Genomic DNA, 13,310 nt, shown 5'->3' with positions numbered 1-13,310 from the left:
TGAGTAGACTTGGTGCAAGCAAGTTGTTTGTGCTGGTCTTCTGGGGGAGAGGCCTGTTGTGTTGATTCTCAGGTGGACTTGCCATATGGAGATGCACCTCCAGGCTGCACAGGGGTAGGGGCTTGGTGTAAGCAGCTCTGGCCTTCACTAGGTGGCACTGTTTTGCTCCCTGAAGGCTTTCAGTGCTGATGGGCAGGATGAATGTGAGGATGCCCCACTCTCTAGCCCCATAGCTGAAAGTTCATATCCCCCACTCTTCAATAAGCCCTCACAGAAGACCAATCAGTCATCCATGTTGTGTCTGCTTTCCATCTGAAATCTGCATTCACCCTGCCTGTGTCTGATCTTTTTTATCCTAGGTGCAACTGAGTTTCCAAACTCCAAATTTTAGGGCCTTCTCAGTGTTCCTCTGGAGGACAGTTTTGCAGTGCTTTAGGGTTTTGCCAGGCTGGTCCCAGGAAAGTGGTCACGTGAATGAGCAGCTATTCACAGTTTATGGCAACACGGAACAGAAAACTGGCACCAAGACCCACTGGTCCCAGCCAGCGTTCCTGCTACTATGCCTGGGAAGAGTGCAGCATGTTGGTGCCACCCAATCATCTTGTAGCGACCCAGGGGATCCTCACACTGCATTCTCTCTCCTGGGATTCTACCCTGCTATGCCACCCGGACGCCTTTAAGTCAGGCATGTCCCCCACAGTAGCAGACTTCCAAAAGATCAGATTCTGTGGTCTGCTGCTTATAATACTCTGCAGTAGCCTCCATAAGCAGGCTCCCTCCCTGCCACTGTATCCACAGTTATATCTCCCCCAAGATTACTCTCCACATCTAACTTTGAAAAGGTGGTCACTTTTCTTCTTATAGGCTTGCAGTTTTTGTTCTCTCAGACCTCTGATTGATTTCTTGGGTGATCTGGAAATTTGATAACTATCTAGCTGTGTTCAAGAGATGAGACACAGATATGTCTACATATGTCTCCTAAGGCAAGGGAAAAGAAAACTAAAACAAACTACTGGGAGTACCTCAAAATAAAAAGCCTCTTTTTACTTCATTTTAATTTTTTTCAGTTTTTATTTAAATTCCAGTTAGTTAACATACAATGCAATTTTGTGATTCAACACTTCCATATAAAACCCAGTGCTCATCACAACAGGTGCCCTCCTTAGTCCCCATCACCTCTCCAGCTCATCCCCTACCCACTTCCCCTCTGGTAACCATCAGTTTGTTCTGTAGTTAAGAGTCTATTTTATAGTTTGCCTCTCTTTCCCTCCTGACCCCCATGATGATTTGTTTTGTTTCTTAAATTTCACATTTGAGTGAAATCATATGGTATTTGTCTTTCTCTGACTGACTTATTTTTTTTCCAAAATACTCTGCAGTTCCACTCATGTTGTGGCAAAAGGAAAGATTTCATTATTTTTTTGGTGGCTGAGTAGTATTCCATTATATATATATATACTACTTCTTCTTTATCCGTTCATCAGTCAGTAAACACTTGGGCTCTTGAAATTTCTGAACCATAGGTTAGTTCTATATTTAACTTTAAAAAAATAAATATTATTTATTTACTTGTTTTTATTTATTTGAGAGTGTGTGCATGAGAGAGCATGAGCAGGGGGAGGGGCAGAGGGAGACGGGGAGGGGGAGGGGCAGAGGACAAGGGCAGAGGGAGGGGAGAGGGAGAAGCAGATTCCCTGCTGAGCAAGTAGACAAAGGTGGGGCTTGATTCCAGGACCCTGAGATCATGACCTGAGCCAAAGGCAGATGCTTAACTGACTGAGCCACCCAGGCACTCTTATATTTAAATTTTGAGGAGCCTCCATACTGTTCCCCAGAGTGGCTGCACCAGTTTGTATTCCTACCAACAGTGTAAGAGGGTTCTCCTTTCTCCAAATCCTTGCCAACACCTATCACTTCCTGTGTTGTAAATTTTAGCTATTCTGACAGGTGTGAGGTGATATGTCATTGCAGTTTTGATGATGATGAGTGATGTTGAGCATCATTTCATGTGTCTGTTGGCCACCTGGATGTCTTCTTTGGAAAAATGTCTATTCATGTCTTCAAACGGTTTTTTAACTGGATTATTTGTAGTTTCCTTTTGTGTTGAGTTTGTTAAGTTCTTTTTTTTTAAGACATCTTTTTTTTAAAGATTTTATTTATTTGAGAGAGAGAGAGAATGAGAGACAGAGAGCATGAGAGGGAAGAGGGTCAGAGGGAGAAGCAGAACCTCCACTGAGCAGGGAGCCCGATATGGGACTCGATCCCAGGACTCCAGGATCATGACCTGAGCTGAAGGCAGTCGCTTAACCAACTGAGCCACCCAGGCGCCCTGTTAAGTTCTTTATAGATTTTGGATTCTAATCCTTCATCAGATATGTTAATTGCAAATATCTTTTGCCATTCTATAGATTGCATTTTAGTTTTGTTGACTGTTACCTTTGTTGTGCAGAAGCTTTTAATCTTGATGAAGTCCCAGTATTTTACTTTGCTTTTGTTTCCCTTTCGTTAGGAGCCATATCTGGAGAGGAAAAAAATGGAGGAGGAGTAGGGGACCCTATTCCAACTGGTCCCCAGAATTGAGCTGGATATCGACCAGAGCACTCTGAATATCCACGAAATCAGTCTGAGATGTAAGAAGATAGATCTGGATCTCTACAAACAGGATATCACAGGTGGTTGATTTCGAGGTATGAAGCAGGGAGCCGTGATTTTGCGGGCACATATCTGAAGTAAACGGAAGGGAGAGGGAGCCTTGGGGACTCCTGATAATCTCCCATGATGGGGACAGGGACAGACTCACAGACCGGTAGCAGCAGGGAAAGGACTTTAGGGCAGCCCCCCAGACTGAAATCTAGAGCCGCGGGGCAGCATGTGTGAACTGGGGGTGGCTGGTGGTTTCAGAAGCACAAAGGGCAGAGATGTGCCCCCTTGCCCAGACCTGGAGGCAGGACTGGGAGCCCTGCTGAGCAGTGCACAACCCAGAACGCCATAGTTTATAGCAGCACAGACAAAAACGGAGAGAGTGTGGCCTAGAAAACTCAGTGAAGAACAGACTGTGATCTCTCTGCTATGAGACAGAGGGTTGGAAATGGTCTCTTCTGCTCTGACTCTCAGAAGAGATGCAGAAAGCTGCCAGGAAAAGCCACCAGAGAACAAAAGTCCCCCCAAAAATGGTTTTCACTGAGCCCATCCCCTCCTCAAGGGGGCAGGGCAACTCTGCTCAAACAGGTTTGAGTAAAAGCGCAGCAGGCCCCTCCCTCAAAAGACAGGCTGGAAGAACAAGAGGCTGTCAACCCTAAGGTCCCTAGAAAACAGGTGCTTCTCACTTGGGTTGTGGTCAATAATTTGGACTCTGTACATTCCCTCAACCACCCCTCAACAGAATGACTATGAGGAGGAATCCCCAAAACAGGAAAGACTCAGAGACTGTGGCTTCAGCCACAGATTTACAAATGGATGCAGATATAACCAAGATGTCGGAGATGGAATTCAGGCTAGCAATTGTGAAGACAATAGCTAGAATGGAGAAATCAATCAGTGGCAACATAGTCTCTAAGGGCAGAAATGAAAGCTGAATTGGCAGAACTTAAAAATGCTATCAGTGAGATCCAACCCAATCTAGATAATCTAACAGCTAGGGTAAGCAAAGCAGAAGAACGAATTAGTGACCTAGAAGACCAATTGATAGAAAAGAAGGAAAAAGAGGAGGCCAGGGAGGAACAACTCAGAATCCATGAAGACAGAAGCAGAGACAAAAGTGACACCATGAAACGTTCCAATGTCAGATTTATTGGGATCGCTGAGGGGGGGGAGAGAGAGAACTAGAAGACATATTTGAGCAAATCGTAGCTGAGAACTTCCCTAACCTGGGGAATGAAACATTCATGTCCTAGAGGCAGAGAGGACCCCTCCCAAGATCAAGGAAAACAGGCCAATGCCCCGACATGTAATAGTAAAACTTGCAAATCTTAGAACCAATAAAACCATCTTAAGGGCAGTTAGGGGGAAGAGGTTCCTTACATACAGAGGGAGGAACATCAGAATAATGTCAGACCTATCCACAGAGACCTGGAAGCCAGAAAGGCCTGGCAAGACATATGCAGGGTACTAAAGGAGAAGAACATGCAGCCAAGAATACTTTATCTGGCAAGGCTGTCATTTAGAATGGATGGAGAGACGCAGAGCTTCCACGACCGGCAGAAACTGAAAGAATGTATGACCACTAAGCCGGCCCTGCAAGAAATATTAAGGGGCGTTCTATAAAAGGAAAAAGACCCCCAAGAGTGATATACAACAGAAATTTACAGGGACAATCTATAGAAACAAGGACTTCACAGGCAACATGATGACAATAAATTCATGTCTTTCAATAATCACTCTCAACGTGAATGGCCTAAATGCTCCCATAAAATGGCACAGGGTTGCAGATTGGATAAAAAGACAGGACCCATCCATATGCTGTTTATAAGGGACTCATTTTGAAACCAAAGATACATCCAGACTGAAAGTGAAGGGCTGGAGATCCATCTTCCATGCCAGGGGACCTCAAAAGAAAGCTGCGGTAGCAATTCTTATATCAGACAAATTAGATTTTAAACTAAAGTCTGTAATTAGAGACACAGAAGGACACTATATCATTCTTAAAGGGTCTATCCAACAAGAAGATCTAACAATTGTAAATATCTATGCCCCCAACATGGGAGCAGCCATCTACATAAGCCAACTGTTAACCAAAATAAAGAGTCATATTGATAACAACACGTTAATTGTAGGAGACCTCAATACTCCACTCTCAGCGATGGACAGATCATCTAAGCAGAAAATCAACGAAGAAACAAGAGCTTTGAATGACACACTGGACCAGATGGACCTCATAGATATATACAGAACATTCCACCCTAAAACAACAGAATATTCATTCTTCTTGAGTGCACATGGAACTTTCTCCAGAATAGACCACATACTGGGTCACAAATCAGGTCTCAACTGATACCAAAAGATTGAGATTATTCCCTGCATATTCTCAGACCATAATGCTTTAAAACTGGAACACAATCACAAGAAAATTTTGGAATAAATTCAAACACTTGGAAGCTAAAGACCACTCTGCTCAAGAATGTTTGGGTCAACCAGGAAATCAAAGAAGAACTTAAACAATTCATGGAAACCAATGAGAATGAAAATGCATTGGTGAAAACCTATGGGATACTGCAAAGGTGGTCCTAAAGGGGAAATACGTAGCCATACAAGCCTCACTCAAAAAAATGGAAAAATCCCAAATTCACCAACTAACTCTACACCTTAAAGAACAAGAGATGGGCGCCAGGGTGGCTCAGTCCTTAAGCATGTGCCTTCGGCTCAGGTCATGTTCCCAGGGTCCTGGGATCGAGCCCCACATTGGGCTCCCTGCTCTGTGGGAAGCCTGCTTCTCCCTCTCCCACTTCCCCTGCTTATGTTCCCTCTTTTGCTGTGTCTCTCTGTCAAATAAATAAAATCTTTAAAAAAAAGAACAAGAGAAAAAGCAACAATCGATGCCTAAGCCACGCATTAGAGGAGAAATGATTAAAATTAGAACAGAGATCAATGAATTAGAAACCAGAAACACAGTAGATCAGATCAACAAAACTAGAAGCTTGTCCTTTGAAAGAATTAATACAATCGATAAACCACTGGCCAGACTTATCCAAAAGAAAATAGAAAGGACCCAAAATAATAAAATTAGGAATGAAAGGGGAGAGATCATGACTAACATCAAGGAAATAGAAACAATTATTAGAAATTATTATCAACAACTATATGCCAATAAACTGAGCAACCTGGATGAAATTGATGCCTTTCTGGAAACCTATATACTGCCAACACTGAAACAGGAAGAAATGGACAACCTGAATAGGTCAATAACCAGTAATGAGATTGAAGTAGTGATCAAAAACCTCCCAAAAAACAAGAGTCCAAGGCCTGATGGATTCCCTGGGGAATTCTATGAAACACTCAAAGAAGAAATAATACCTATTCTCCTGAAGCTGTTTCACAAAATAGAAACAGAAGGAAAGCTTCCAGACTCATTCTATGAGGCCAGCATTACCTTAGTCCCCAAACCAGGCAAAGACCCCATCAAAAAGGAGAATTTCAGACCAATATCCCTGATGAATATGGATTCCAAAATCCTCAACAAAATCCTAGCTAATAGGCACCACGACCAAGAAGGATTTATCCCCGGGATGCAAGTGTGGTTCAACATTTACAAATTGATCACTGTGATAGAACACATTAATAAGAGGAGAGAAGAACCATATGCTCCTCTCAATTGATGCAGAAAAAAATTTGACAAAATAGAGCATCCTTTTCTGATTAAAACTCTTCAGAGTATAGGGATAGAGGGAACATTCCTCAAGTTCATAAAATCCATCTATGAAAAACCCACAGCGAATATCATCCTCAATGGGGAAAAGATGGGAGCCTTTTCCTTAAGATCAGAAACACTTGAAGGATGCCCACTCTCACCATTATTGTTCAACATAGTACTAGAAGTCCTAGGAACAGCAGTCAGACAACAAAAAGAAATAAAAGGTATTCAAATTGGCAAAGAAGAAGTCAAACTCTCTTTTCACAGATGACATGATACCTTATGTGGAAAACCCAAAAGACCCCACCCCCAAGTTACTAGAACTCATACAGCAATTCAGTAATGTGACAGGATAAAAATCAATGCACAGAAATCAGTTGCTTTCTTATACACTAACAATGCAACTGCAGAAACAGAAATTAGAGAAACAATTCCATTTACAATAGCACCAAAAACGATAAGATACCTTGGAATAAACCTAACCAAAGAGGTAAAGGATCTGTACTCCAGGAACTACAGAACACTCATGAAAGAAATTGAAGAAGACAGGAATAGATGGAAAAACATCCCATGCTCACAGATCAGAAGAATAAACACTGTTAAAATGTCTATGCTACCCAGAGCAATCTATACCTTCAATGCCATCCGGATCAAAATTCCAATGACATTTTTCAAAGGGCTGGAATAAACAATCCTAAAATTTGTATGGAATCAGAAAAGACCCTGAATCGCCAAGGAAATGTTGAAAAAGAAAAACAAAGCTGGGCACACCCCGTTGCCCAATTTCAAGCTATATTACAAAGCCGTGATCACCAAGACAGCATGGTACTGGCACAAAAACAGACATATAGACCAATGGAACAGCATAGAGAGCCCAGATATGGACCCTCAACTCTATGGTCAACTAATCTTCAACAAAGCAGGAAAAAATATGCAATGGAGAAAAGACAGTGTCTTCAATAAACGGTGCTGGGAAAATTGGACAGCTATATACAGAAGAATGAAACTCAACCATTCTCTAACACCCTACACTAAGATAAACTCAAAATGGATGAAAGACCTCAATGTGAATCAGGAATCCATCAAAATCCTAGAGAAGAACATAGGCAGTAACCTCTTTGACATCGCCCACAGCAACTTCTTTCAAGATACATCTCCAAAAGCTAGGGAAACGAAAGCAAAAATGAACTTTTGGGACTTCATCAAGATAAAAAGCTCTGCACAGCAAAGGAAACCATCAACAAAAGAAAGAGGCAACCCACAGAATGGGAGAAGATATTTGCAAATGACACTACAGATAAAAGGCTGGTATCCAAGATCTATAAAGAACTTCTCAAACTCAACACCTAAAAAACAAGTAATCAAGTCAAAAAATGGGCAGAAGACATTAACAGACACTTCCCTGAAGAAGACATCCAAATGGCTAACAGACACATGAAAAAATGTTCATCATCATTAGCCATCAGGGAAAATCAAATCAAAACCACATTGAGATACGACCTTACATCAGTTAGAATGGCAAAAATAGACAAGGCAAGAAACAACAAATGTTGGCGAGGTTGTGGAGAAAAGGGAATTCTCTTACACTGTTGGTGGGAATGCAAGTTGGTGCAGCCACTTTGGAAAACAGTGTGGAGGTGCCTCAAAAAATTTAAAATAGAGCTACCCTATGACCCAGTAATTGCACTACTTGGTATTTACCCCAAAGACACAGATGTAGTGAAAAGAAGGGCCATATGCACCCCAGTGTTCATAGCAGCAGTGTCTGCAATAGCCAAACTGTGGAAAGAGCCGAGATGCCCTTCAACAGATGAATGGATAAAGAAGATGTGGTCCATATATACAAGGAAATAGTACTCAGCCATCAGAAAGGACGAATACCCAACTTGTACATCCACATGGATGGGACTGGAGGAGATGATGCCAAGTGAAATAAGTCAAGCAGAGAGAGTCAAGTATCATATGGTTTCACTTATTTGTGGAACATCAGGAATAGAATGGAGGACATTAGGAGAAGGAAGGGAGAAATGAAGGGGGGGAAATCGGAGGGAGAGGTGAACCATGAGAGACGATGGACTCTGAAAAACAAACTGAGGGTTCTAGAGGGGAGGGGTGGGGGGATGGGTTAACCTGGTGATGGGTATTAAGGAGGGCACGTTCTGCGTGGAGCACTGGGTGTTATATGAAAACAATGAATCATGGAACACTACATCAAAAAGTAATGATGTATTGTATGGTGACTAACAGAACATAATAAAATTAAAAGAAATAAATAAAAATTTTTTAAAAATAAAATTAAATAAAAAATATACATCTAAATAAAATAAAGAAATAAATACTACCTCGATTGATAAATGATAGATAATATAGGTGACACACAATGTTACATTAGTTTCACATGTACAATATTGTGATTCAACTCTGTATGTTAAACTATGTTTAACTCAAGCATACCTGCTGTCACCTTACAACATTAATATAGTATCATTGAGTATATTCCTTATGCTGTGCCTTTTATTTCTGTGACTTACTCATTCTTTAACTGCAAGTCTGTATCTCTCACTCCCTTTTACCTATTTTGCCTTTCTTCCCACACACCTCCCTTCTGACAAACACCAGTGGATTGTTCTGGTTCTTTGTTTTTTTCTTTGTCCATTTGGCGTTTTTTTGTTAGATTCCACATAAAAGTGAACTTATAGGGTATTTGTCTTTCTTTGACTTTTTTCTCTTAGCATAATATCCTCTAGGTTGTGGATAACACCCACAGTGGCAAATAACAATATTTCATTCTTTTTAATGACTGAGTAATATTCCATTATATAGATGAGAGAAAGAAAGATGATGAAGATATAGATGATATACACTTAGATACACAGATCTATTACATCTTTATCCATTCATCTCTGGATGGACATTTGGGTTTCTGCTATGTCTTGGCTATTGTAAATACTGTTGCCATGAATTTAGGATCGAATTTTTCTTTTCATTTTATCTTTTCAAATTTGGGTAAATACCCAGTAGTGTAATTACCAGATTGTTTGGTATTTCTATTTTAACTTTTTTAGGAACTTCCATATGGTCCTTCATGGTAGCTAGCTATACGAGTTTACATTCCAACCAACAGTGCACAAGGGCTCCTTTTTCTTCACATCCTTACCAACACTCATTGTTTCTTGTCTTCTATATTTTAGCCATTCTGACCAATTTGAGGTGATATCTCATTGTAGTTTTGATTTGCATTTCCCTGATGATGATTGTTGTTGAGGATATTTTCATGTGTCTCTTGGCCATCTGAATGTTTCTTTGGCAAAATGTGTATTCAGGTCTTCTTCCCATTTCTTAATCATATTATTTGTTTGTTTGGTTTTGCTGTTGAGTTTTATAAGTTCTTTATATATTTTGCATATTGACCCTTATCAGATATATTGTTTCCAAATATCTTTTACCGTTCATCAGATTGCCTTTTTGTTTTGTTCATGGTTTCCTTCACTGTGCAAAAGTTTCTTAATTTGATGTAGTCTTAATAGTTTATGTTTGCTTTTATTGCCCTTCCCTGAAGAGACATATCTAGGAAAATGTTGCTAAGGCCAATATCAGAGAAATCGTTGCCTATAAGTTTTATGGTTTTCTAGGAGTTCTACGGTTTCATGTCTCACATTTAGGTCTTTAATCCATTTTGAGTTTATTTTTGTATATGGCATAAGCTACTTCTCAGTTTTTTTCTTTTTCATGTAATTGTCCAGGTTTCCCAGCACCATTTATTAAAGAGACTGTCTTTTCCCCATTGAATAATTTTGACTCTTTTGTCATAGATTAAGTGACCTATTAAGTATGGATTTATTTCTGGTCTCTTGATCCTGTTCTATTGATTTCTGTTTATTTTTGTACCATTACCATAGTGTTTTATTACTATAGTTTCATAATATACCTTGAAATCTGGGATTGTGGGGCACCTGGGTGGCTCAGTCAGTTAAGCATCTGCCTTTGGTTCAGGTCATGATCCTAGGGCCCCACATCTGACTCCCTGCTCAGCAGGGAGTCTGCTTCTCCTTCTGTTTCCAAGCCCTGCTCATGCTCTCTCCCTCAAACAAATAAATAAAATCCTAAAAAGAAAATCTGGGGTTGTGATACCTCCAGCTTTGTTGTTTCTAAAGAGTGCTTTGGCTATTCCAGGTATTCTATGGTTCCATACAAATTTTAGAATTTTTTTATCTAGTTCTCTAATATATAAATATCAATATTATGTATGCTATATATATTTAAAAACTATATATAATATTTATGTATATAAAATATATATTTATAAAATTATATTAAAATTATTCTAAAACTATAAACAAAAATTATATATACTATAAAATATATATAAAATATAATATTTATAAAACTAGAATCAAGCTGGTATTTGAATAAAGATTGCATTGAATCTGTAGACTGATTCAGTAATATGGACATTTTAACATTAATTTTTCCAGTCCATGAGCATGGAATATCTTTCCATGTGTTTGTGTCATCTTCAATTTTTTTTATCAATGTTTTATACTTTTCAGAATTCTTATTTTTCACCTTCTTGCTTAACTTTATTCCTGGTATTTTATTCACTTCTGTGCTATTGTAAATGGGATTGTTTTCTTAATTTCTCTTAATTGACTATTAGTGAATAAAAACTCAACAGATTTCTGTATATTGATTTTGTATCCTACAACTTTGCTGAATTCATTTACTAGTTCTGATGATTTTTTTGGAGTCTTAGGGTTTTCTATATGTAGTGTCTATCATTTGCAAATAGTGACAGTTTTACTTCTTCCTTACCAGTGTGGATGTGTTTTTCTTTTTCCTTTTCTTGTCTGATTGTTATACCTAGGACTTCCAGTACTATGTTGGATAAAAGTGGCAAGAGTGGACATCCTTGTTTTGTTCCTAATCATAGGGGAAAACTTTCAGCTTTTCCCCAGTGAGCATGACGGTAGCTGTGGTTTTTTCATATATAGCCTTTATTATGTTAAAATGTTTCCTCTAACCCCATTTTGTTGCAAGTCTTTTATCATGACTGAATATTGAATTCTGTCTATACTTTTTCTGCATCTATTGAGATGATCATAGGGTTTTTATCCTTTAGTTTAATAATGTGATGTGTCATGTTGATTGAATCATGAATATCGATCCATTTTTGCATCCTTGAAATAAATCACACTTGATCATGATAAATTATTTTTTAACGTATAGTTGAATTTGATTTGTTAACATTTTGTTGGGGATTTTTGCCCTATATTCATCAGGGATATTGGTCTATGGATTTTCTTTTTCTTTTCTTCTGTTTTAATTAATTAATTTATTTTTTGTAGTATCTTTGTCTTGTTTGGTATTGGTAATCCTGACCTCATAGAGTGTATTTGGAAGCTTTCCTTTTTCCACTATTTTTTAATATACTTTGAAGAGAATATATACTAATTCTTTAAATTTTGGTAGAATTCACCTGTGAATTCATCTGGTCCTGGACTTTTGTTTGTTGTAAGTTTTTGATTATTGATTCAATGTTGTTACTAGTAACGGGTTTTCTACTTTTTTTCTGATTGACAGAATGTACATTTCTAGGAATTTATCCATTCCTCTAGGTTGTCTAATTTGTTGGCAAACAATTTTTCACAGTAGTCCCTTATAATTCTTTGTATTTCTGTTGTGTCAGTTGTCACTCTTCCTCTTTTTTTCTGCTTTTATTTATTTGTGTCCTTGGGTTTTTTTAATGAGTCTGGCTCAAGGTTTATCAATTCTTTCTTTGTTCAAATAACCAGCTCTTGGATTTATTGATCTTTTCTTTTTTTGTCTTTATTTATTTTTGTTCTGATCTTTACTATTTTCTTCTTTTTTACTAATCTAGGACTCCATTTGTTCTTCTTTTTCTAGTTCTTTTAGGTACATTTAGATTGTTTATTTGTGGTTTTTGTTGTTGTTTCTTGAGGTAGGCCTGTATTGCAAAAATCTTCCTTCTTAGAACAGTTTTCACCATATCCCAGAGATTTTGGGCAGGTGTTGTTGTGGTGGTTGGTTTTTTGTGTTTGCTTGTTTTATGTATCTATGTATTTTTTATTTTCTCTTTGATTTCTTCATTGACCCATTGACTCTTTAGTAGCATGTTGTTTAGCATCTATGTGTTTGTCATTTTTTCCATTTTCAATCTGGTCTAATGTGTCATTCAAAGACATGGTTTCCTTATGGATTTTCTGTATGGATGATCTGTCCATTGATATAGCTAGAGTGTTACAGTTCCCTTACTATTATAGTATTACCATTAATTCCTCCCTTTATGCCCATTAATATTTGCTTTATGTATTTAAGTACTTCAATGTTGTGTGTGTAGATACTTACAATTGTTCTATCCTCTTCTCGGATTGACTCCTTTATCATTATGTAGTGCCCTTCTTTGTCTCTTATAGTTTTTTTAAGTTGGCTTTGTCTGATATAAGTTTTGCCAACCTGGCTTTTTTTTTTTTTCTTCCATTTGCAGGCAATATTTTCATTTCATCCTTCCAGTCTGTATGCGTTTTTAGGTCTGAAGTGAGTCTCTTGAAGGCAGAAAATAGATGGTTCTCTTTTTTAACCATTACACTACCCTCTGTATTTTTTTAGAGCATTCAGACCATTTCCATTTAAAGTAAACACTGATAAGTAGGTGATTATTGCCATTTTGTTAAATGTTTCCTGGATTTTTTTTTTTTTTGTGTGTGGTTCTTCTTTGTTCTTTTCTTCTCTTCTTCTCTTTCCTTGTGATCGATGATTTTCTGTAGTGTTATGTTTACCTTTCTTTATTTTTTTATGTACCTATTATGGTTTTGGGATTTGGGGTTACCATAAGGTTCATATAGAGTATCTTCACCATATAACAGTCTATATTAACTTTATGGTCACCTAAGTCAAACGCTTTCTAAAAGAACCTATTTTTCTCACACCTCCCTCCAAATTTTAT

Source organism: Zalophus californianus, chromosome 5 (genome assembly GCF_009762305.2).
Source record: "Zalophus californianus isolate mZalCal1 chromosome 5, mZalCal1.pri.v2, whole genome shotgun sequence".
NCBI classification, from domain to species: domain Eukaryota; kingdom Metazoa; phylum Chordata; class Mammalia; order Carnivora; family Otariidae; genus Zalophus; species Zalophus californianus.
The sequence above is the reverse complement of the archived record's forward strand: the minus strand, read 5'-3'. Positions refer to the sequence as shown.